Below are 8,625 nucleotides of genomic sequence, written 5' to 3' on the forward strand. Positions count from 1 at the left end.
TATTAAGAATTTAAAATTGTAAGGAAGAAAGCAGGATAGAGGTAAGTAAACTTCCATAAGGATTTTAATGGCCCTCCTGGGAGAGAAGGGACCGAAATCTCTCAAACTCCTCTTCTTGTAATTTCAGGTTACAGAAACCTTTGAGTGGGCTGGGTGATCCAATGCCATAGGAATATAAAAAAGGTCCCTGTATTAAAGTGCCTATGGGGACAGACAGAGTTGTGCTGGATGTTAGCAATGGCATTGGATCCTGCCTTTTTCCAAAAAGCAAAGGATTCTGCTTTGAGCAAATGGCTTGGGCATTTGAATCTAAAAATATGGCAGCTGGTAGCCCAAATCACTTTTGGCATAGAGCATCCTCAGCTGAGATAACAATGAGTAAAGAAGCCTCCTTTTTTTTTAACCTGAAGATCCACATTACTCATATTACTCACTTGCACTCTGTTAGGTAGGAGAGTAGAGTGATTCCCAATGCTATCAGTTGCCCCTTCAGGAAAGAAATATCTTGAAATGCCCTTTCCCTGTCCTGAAATGAAAATCATAGATAAGATATATGAGCATATATAATCTATAAAAAATAATCAAAATAATGTCCTGAGTATAATATAAAGGAAACATGAAGGGAAAATAATTTATAAAAAAGCAATATGGCCAAACCACATCAGAAGACAACATGCAGTGGTCAGATATTGCACATGTAGGATCTTCATGAATGTGGCAGCCCATAGGCCATCGTATCCATATGATACTGGTATAGTAGAATAGAATGGGCACTGTCATATCACAAGTAGCGTCACTGTTAGTGACATGATTTTCTGAAATGGTGAGCCACAATTGGTGATGTTCCAAGTTAAATACATAGCAATCTTCCCTTTTCTAGACAGAGTAGCTGCAATCCTGAAAAATTCAGTTATAAAATTATAAAAAAGTAATTTTTGCTTATATATAAGACAAAATCAAAACCTTTGCTCTGTTAATTATAAATAAGTGGGAAACCCTTGATGCCTGTTGGAACATCTTTGGATATATGAGGCATGTAGACCTTTTTTTTTTTTTTTTTTTTCCAGGTTCTTGCTATTTTGCTCAGGCTGGAGTGTAGTGGCATGACCATAACTTACTACAGCCTTAACTTCTGAGCTCCCAGCCATCCTCCTTCCTCAGCCTCCCAAGTAGCTGGGACTACAGGCATGCGTCACTGTGCCTGGCTAAGGTTTTATTTATTTGCTAATTTTTTGAGACAAGGTCTTGCTATGTTGCCTAGTTTGGTCTTGAACTCCTGGCCTTAAGTGACCCTCCTGCCTTAGTCGCCTGTAGACCATTTTTCTTGATATGTAGGCTGTGTCACCTGCTTTGCAGGATGTCTGGAATCCTGGCCCACTAAAAGCCAGCAACATAAAACCTTCAGTCATTATGACAACTAAAATGTGTCTTCATATTTCCAAGACACCCTCTGGGAATGCTAACATTGTCATAAGAAACTCGAGGGTAGAGGCCTAGCCTCACTTAAACTGTTTTGGACATAGCTGGAGCTGACCATGCCTTCTAGTGAAGTCAGGGTTAGTCAGTGGAAGACCTTTTTAAACTTCATGGGACACCAGGTTTCTGGACTAATTTTGTTTTCTAAAGCAACTGTCTTCTGTTGCAAGCTATTATGGTACTCTGGAGATCAAAGAAGCATGACTGAGTTCTGGCTCTGGCGGCTAACTGGGAGAAAGTAGGACTGGCAGACCCTCTGCCCATGAACAAGTACCTGGAACTTCTTAGCTCTATTGGGGTGAACAAGCCATGGAAAGAGGATTTAGACTTTCTGCTCTTCTGGACAAATGGAGTCCCAATGACGTCACATTCAAGAGTATTTATTTGGGAGTTGGACAAATCTGGGTTTGAATCCTGTTTCTGTTCATATGGTAGCTGTTTGACTTTGGACAAGTTACTCAGTGGTCTGAGCCTGAACACTAAAATGGAGATAGACCTACTGTCTTAGTCCATTCCTGCTGCTCTAACAAAATACCTTAAATGGAATCTATAAACAACAGAATTTATTGCTGATAATTCTGGAGGCTAGGAAGTCCAAGATCAAGGTGCCAGCAGATTTGGTGTCTGGTGTGGGCCTGTTCCTCGTAGATGGCAACTTCTAGGCATCCTCATATAGTAGAAGGAGCAAATCCGCATCCTCACGCCTCTTATAAGGGCACTAATCCCTCATGACCTCATCACCTCCCAAATGCCCCATATTCTAATATATACTATCATGTTCAACATATACTATCATGTTGGTAATTAGGACTCAGCTTAGGAATTTGTAAGGGACACAAATATTCAGACCACAGCACCTACCTAGAAGGTTGGTGGTGAAGGACAATGAGATCTTCGTAAAGAGCTTTGCATTGTTCCAGGCACATAGTAAGAACTTAGTTAACTCCAGTGAACTCCAACAACTTAACTGTTGTTGCTTACAGTCATACAGTCATCTTTTGGGGGCTTTTAAAAACTTTTAAATTCAGGGATACATGTACAGGTTTGTTACATATGTAAACTTGTGTCATGGGGGTTTGCTCTACAGGTTATTCATCACCCAAATATTAAGCCTAGTATCTATTAATTATTTTTCCTGATCCTCTCCCTCCTCCCACCTTTTACCATCTGATCCCCCCATTGTGTGTTGTTTCCCTCGGTGTATCCATGTGTTCTTATCATTTAGCTCCCACATATACATGACATCATGTGGTATTTGGCTTTCTGTTCCTGCCTTAGTTTGCTGAGAATGATGGCCTCCAGCTCCATCCATGTCCCTGCAAAGGACATGACCTCATTCTTTTTTATGGCTACATAGTATTCCATGGTGTATATGTACCACATTTTCTTTATCCAGTCTATCATTGTTGGACATTTAGGTTGATTCCCTATCTTTGCCATTGTGAATAGTGTTGCAGTGAACATACATGTGCATGTGTCTTTATAATAGAATTATTTATATGCCTTTAGGTATATACCCAGTAATGAGATTGCTGGGTTGAATGGTATTTCTATCTTTAGGTCTTTGAGGAACCACCACACTGTCTTCCACAATGGTTGAACTAATTTATGCTCCCACCAGCAGTATATAAGAGTTCCTTTTTCTTGACAATCTTGCCTCCATCTGTTACTTTTTGATTTTTTAATAATAGGGGGCTTATGTTTGTGGGGAAGGGCATTAGTGACAACTAAGCCTCTACAGAACAATCCTGCGAAAAGGTACGGCTCCATTTCAGCAAAAAAGGATGAGAGTTTTTCTAGAAAGTCATTGAGGGGGAAAAACAAGCCAGCTCTGGATTATATTGAAGAGAATGTCTTAAACATGATAGCAACATCTTCTCTATAACCCTTAATACTTAAAATTGTGTACTTTTAATACTTCCTACTGAGTTCCAAAGAGCCTGAGTAACAAGGCAGTATGATGATCACACAATAACCTTTATACAACAGGAGGTATACACAAGCTCTGCCATGAAATTCCAGGTTTGCTGTCTCATGTGACTTATCCCCAGCTAAGCAGAGCTAGAACCTATTACTGCTCTGCAAGGGCCCTGGAACAGAAACTCATGTGATTGTTTCTTATATAAGTGCTTTTCCCAAAAAGTGAATATTAAGATGTCCTTTTGTTGATGCAAAACAAGCAACCAGGTACACTCATGCACACACATTTTCCTAGGACAAACCACAAAGAAAAACTGTTTGAATATGTTTAATGAAAACATTTCCCAGCTCAAAACTTCTTAAAGAGATCCAGCTTTCCTATGGAAAACAGCCCAGGATTCACAGAGAAAATATTGAAGTATTCTTCTTTTCCTTGATCAGTGTTGTTTTGCCAAAGAAGATGCTGTCTGTCTTTTTCACTGAAGAGTGAAAAGAAGTTCTGACCATATGTCTCCATCATTCCATGGGCAATTGTTCAAATTTGTTTTCCTTTATAACAGTGGGGCAAGTGCTTTTCTTATAACTGTCTTGGTTCATAAAAACTTTAAGACAATAAAAAAATAAGAATATCAAATAAATGAGGACTAAGGGGAAGGATAAATATGGCAAAGGTAAGTATGGAAAATGTATACCTGTGGAATAAAAATTTGACTGAAGGCTTCCTAGTGACTAGAGCAAAGAGGAAAATCCCATTTGGTTATGTGATTTAAAAAAATGAAGTTTTTTAGGAGGAGCTCAGTTGTCCCTGGTGTTACGAACAGAAGTGAGTTTTCTCACAGTTACTTATAAAAAGTATTTTGAGCTCTGATGATCAGGTTCCTAAAATGCCCCGCAGTGACTGCGGCTGAATTGCGTCGGACCTCTTTGTATAACGTCCCTCATTCTTGGCATTTTGCCAAAGTATAATTCTATAAAGGGAAAGAAATAACCTCCAGGCAATCTGCCATTTACACTATTTATTTTCAACTGAAGTTTTGCGAAATATCGAGCAGCACAGAGTTAGAGGTCATCTCTGATAAGTACCTGGAATGCAACTCTTCTCAGCAGATGGGAAAGTGCAAAGCCACAGGCTTGCAACAGTTCACTAAGCTGGGCAGAAATGACATTCCATTATAAATATGAAAAGGAAGCCCAGAGATATGTGGGCTGGAAGAAAAGGTCACCCACCTTGCCATGTAGAGAGGCAAGTGCATCAAAGAAGATGTAGAAAGTTTGAGAGGAAGGGGAAGAAAAAAATGAACAATAATTTTATTAACTTAAGATAACCACTATTCACACTTTTGTATATTTCCTTCTCTTTTTTTTGTCCTCCTAGTGGGTGATGTTAACAATCAGAATATGCACACAGGCTGGGTGCAGTGGCTCACACCAGTAATGTCCGCACTTTGGGAGGCTGAGGTGGGAGGCTGTGGTGAGCCCAGGAGTTCAAGGCTGTGGTGAGTTGTGATAGCACCACTGCACTCCAGCCTGGGTGACAGAGCAAGACCCTTCCCCCGACCCCCCGCAAAAGACTAGGCATACAATTTTATAAATCATTTTTCACTCAGTTAAGCACCATAAAATTAGTTATTATAGTTTGTTTTATCGGGATTTTTGGGCTGCTGTAATATAATCCCCATCATGGCTTCTGACCTTCTATAAAATGTATCATATACCCCCTGCCGTGAGTAAGTGATGCTTTAGGAAAATTAGGAAAAGAGGCTGTTTAAATAGACTGGGAATCAATAAAGAGGCCAGAGGGGATGTAGGAGGTGAGAGCTGCGTGTGGGGAGTTATTCAGCAGAAACAGAGAATCAGAAGGGGAAATGACTGGGAGAACATAAGCCCCAAGAAAATTTACTAACCACATGGGGCTCCCCATGAATGTGGCATTAGTGATTCAATTTTATCTCAAGACGGAACAAGTGCACCTTTTGTAATGTTTTTTAAAACATAAACGTGCCTAAGTTCTGCCCATTCATAAAAAGAGGTAGAAATAGAACAGTGGTGGGTCATGATAATACGGTAGTACAATTTGGCAAGATTTTTCTCTTTTAAAAGCAGCTTTCCAGAAATCACATTTTTCCATAGTCAAGAATTTCTCTTTTTTGGGGGGATGTGGCGGGTAGCAAAAGTAATATTACTTTTTTTTTGAGATGGTGTTTCGCTCTATCACCCAGGCTGGAGTGCAGTGGTGTGATCTCAGCTCACTGCAACCTCTGCCTCCTCAGTTCAAGCGATTCTCCTGCCTCAGCCTCCTGAGTAGCTGGGACTACAGGCACGCACCACCAGGCCCAGCTAATTTTTTGTACTTTCAGTGGAGACGGGGTTTCACCATGTTGGCCAGGCTGGTCTCGAACTCCTGACCTCAGGAGATCTACCTGCCTCGGCCTCCCAAAATGTTGGGATTACAGGCAGGAGCCACCAAGCCCGGCCAGTAATCTGTTACTTACAGAGGAAGACTGGTGTTTACACTCAAATCAGCCCCATATACGGACACTTCTTAATTATCTACTACTTACTTTGTTAAATTTTGTATCTCTCCTTCCCCAAATAGAAATGTTTCTGATGCTTAAATACAACCACAAAGTCATTGAAGACATATCTTGAATGACCATTAGGTTCTGATATTCCTTCTTTGACCTTGTACAGACTTTTTTCTCCCCTTATTGTTTTGAAATGTGTCACTTTTTTCTTTGCTACTTTGAATTACCTTCTGTTCCAGGAAGGGACGGGTAAATACATTTTCTTCAATCGTGGTAGTTTTCTGCTGGCCAGATGTTGTGCTAAAATTCTACCTTCTCCAGGGACTAAAGTGTGACTATTGAATGAGGAGGCTAATCTTTTTTTCTTTTTATCATATGTGGCGTATAGGAATCAGCCCCACTGTGTATGATGATTGCTTTGTCCTCTGACAGCCTTCAAAAGTACTGGGAGGGAATCTGTCAGTTGATTGTCTCAGACAATCCCTTTCTGCACTAAGAGATTATGTCTTCTAAAGAAATTCAACCAAATGTGACTTTAGCCATCTAAAATCTTCTTCTCCCAATAAATGGGTTTAAGTATCTGAAAAGACACAATGAAATTAGAGACTTCCAATTGATTTAATTAAGCAGCTGGGATTAATGAGAGGATGTATTCTTCCTGCAGTTATAAAGTCTCTTCCATTATCTAGTATTCAGTTAATGAAAGGAAATAATATATATTTGGAATTTTTTCTTCTCTCCAATACTGCAAATTTTATAAGCTGCTAGTTTCACTACTGGATATTAAAGTCTTATAAGGAAAAAAAAAACTTTTTTATATCAAAAGGGAATGGATTTTGTGTTTGTAGCACAACAGGTAGTCTGCCACTAGGTGGTATGTTTTCTTATTGCCCATACTTAGGTTTCGGAGATGTAAATGCAGCATAGGTACCCCATCATACAAAAGTTCGATTTCCTGAAAAATTCATAATTTAACTGTAAAGAGAATTCTCTTTCTTTATTGGCTCCTATTTTAAAGCCAGAATAACATTTCCTTACTGAACTGTATAAATGCATTGAAAGTGTCTGATGGGAGGTTCTGGTGTTGACCAGGTCCCTGGAATTCTGGGAACATGGGTGGAATTTACCCATCGACTGTAATTCTCTTCTCTCCTTTGGAGCCTCTGGTAGTACTTCCTAGAAGGACTTCTCTGGGTCCTTCCCTGTATCCAAAGAATTTCTGTCTCATATCTGTGGCTTCTAGAACTTTATCTTTGTTTATCCCTTACTTTGAGTACTTACAACCTCTGACAGAGCTGAGTTCCATGTCATTTCACCATAGGGTTTACTAAGCGCCTCATAGAGCCTTTCAAATGGAAGTTTCCTCCCCTTCTTCATCAGTCTCACTCCCTCTCTTTCATTTTTCCCCTCTAGTCCTACCCTTCTCTCTCTCCCACTCCTTTGCCCTCCCTCAGTCTCATCATCCTTTTGGTTTCTTCTTTTTCATTTTGACATATTTTTAAAAAATAATAATGCCATGTAAAATTTAATTAACAGTTTATACCCCCAATTTTATTTTTTTAATAAAAGAAAACATAACAAATACAATTAAAGTCCTTTTTGATGCTCAGGCTCCATTCTCTTCCTCTTGCTCTATTAAATATCTCACAAAGCCAGAAGATCCATCTGATGACCCTTTGCACAGCTGTGTTACCAGAAGCCTCATGGAAGGCTGTTCTCTTGCTTTAGGTCATTAATTTATTAGATGTTGATGGGGGTGCTGTGCTAAATGGGGGCAGTGAGTAGTCCAGAAGCAAATTTAGTGAATATCTACTCTTACCCAAATTGTATGGGAAAATAAGTAGATTTGATGTGCCATGGAGTAAACTTGTGAGGAAGAATCAAGTGCAGGAGACTTTAGCAGAATTAGTGACCGCTCCTAATTCCCATTTCCTTTCCAGGAAACCTGACTTGGGTCTTCAGCATTCCTGATCTCATTCTTCATAGTTCTTTTTTTTTTTTTTTTTTTTTAAATGGTTTTAATGTCTATATATCTAACCCTGGCCTCATGGCTGTTTTTTGATTTTCTGGCTATGTGATGGTTTGAATTTGATGTTCTTAAATCTACACCATCCCCAAGCTCTGCCTAATTTAGTTGAAGACACAATCAATGGGCTCAGATACAGTCTCCTCATCCTAACCCATCAGGGCAAACTTGAAGGTAGACAGAGGTTGGCTATCTAACTGACTGAAATGTTGACTGTGCCCCTAGATCTGCACAGCTTTGTCCCATTATTGCCAATTTTCCCATCCCTAAGGGTAAGTGGGTACCCAAGAAGAAAGGCACCAAAACTTAGCAGTGCCAGGGAACCTAGAGCCTGAGGTGTCAACATCAACTTGTTGCCTACCAAGACAGATCTTAGTGGGAGGCATGTTGAAATTGGCCACAGTTCCAAGGTTCTCTTCTAGGTCCTCTCTTGGTATTAAGTCTGGGACCTGAAGCCACTGTCATCATTGATAGTGACACAGATAATGAGACTGACGATGCTGGGCTAGTGCTAGGTGTATGTGTGGACACTCTAGTCCTGGCTAGACTGGGTCTGCCACCTTCATTGTATGTGCAGTGGTGCATTTGTAAGCTTTTTATGAGCTTCTTGTCCTTCTCCTCCTTCTCCGTCTCTTCCTTTTCCTCTTCCTCCTCCTCCTCCTCCTTCTTACTCCTTTT

Source organism: Pongo pygmaeus, chromosome 13 (assembly GCF_028885625.2).
Source record: "Pongo pygmaeus isolate AG05252 chromosome 13, NHGRI_mPonPyg2-v2.0_pri, whole genome shotgun sequence".
NCBI lineage: Eukaryota > Metazoa > Chordata > Mammalia > Primates > Hominidae > Pongo > Pongo pygmaeus.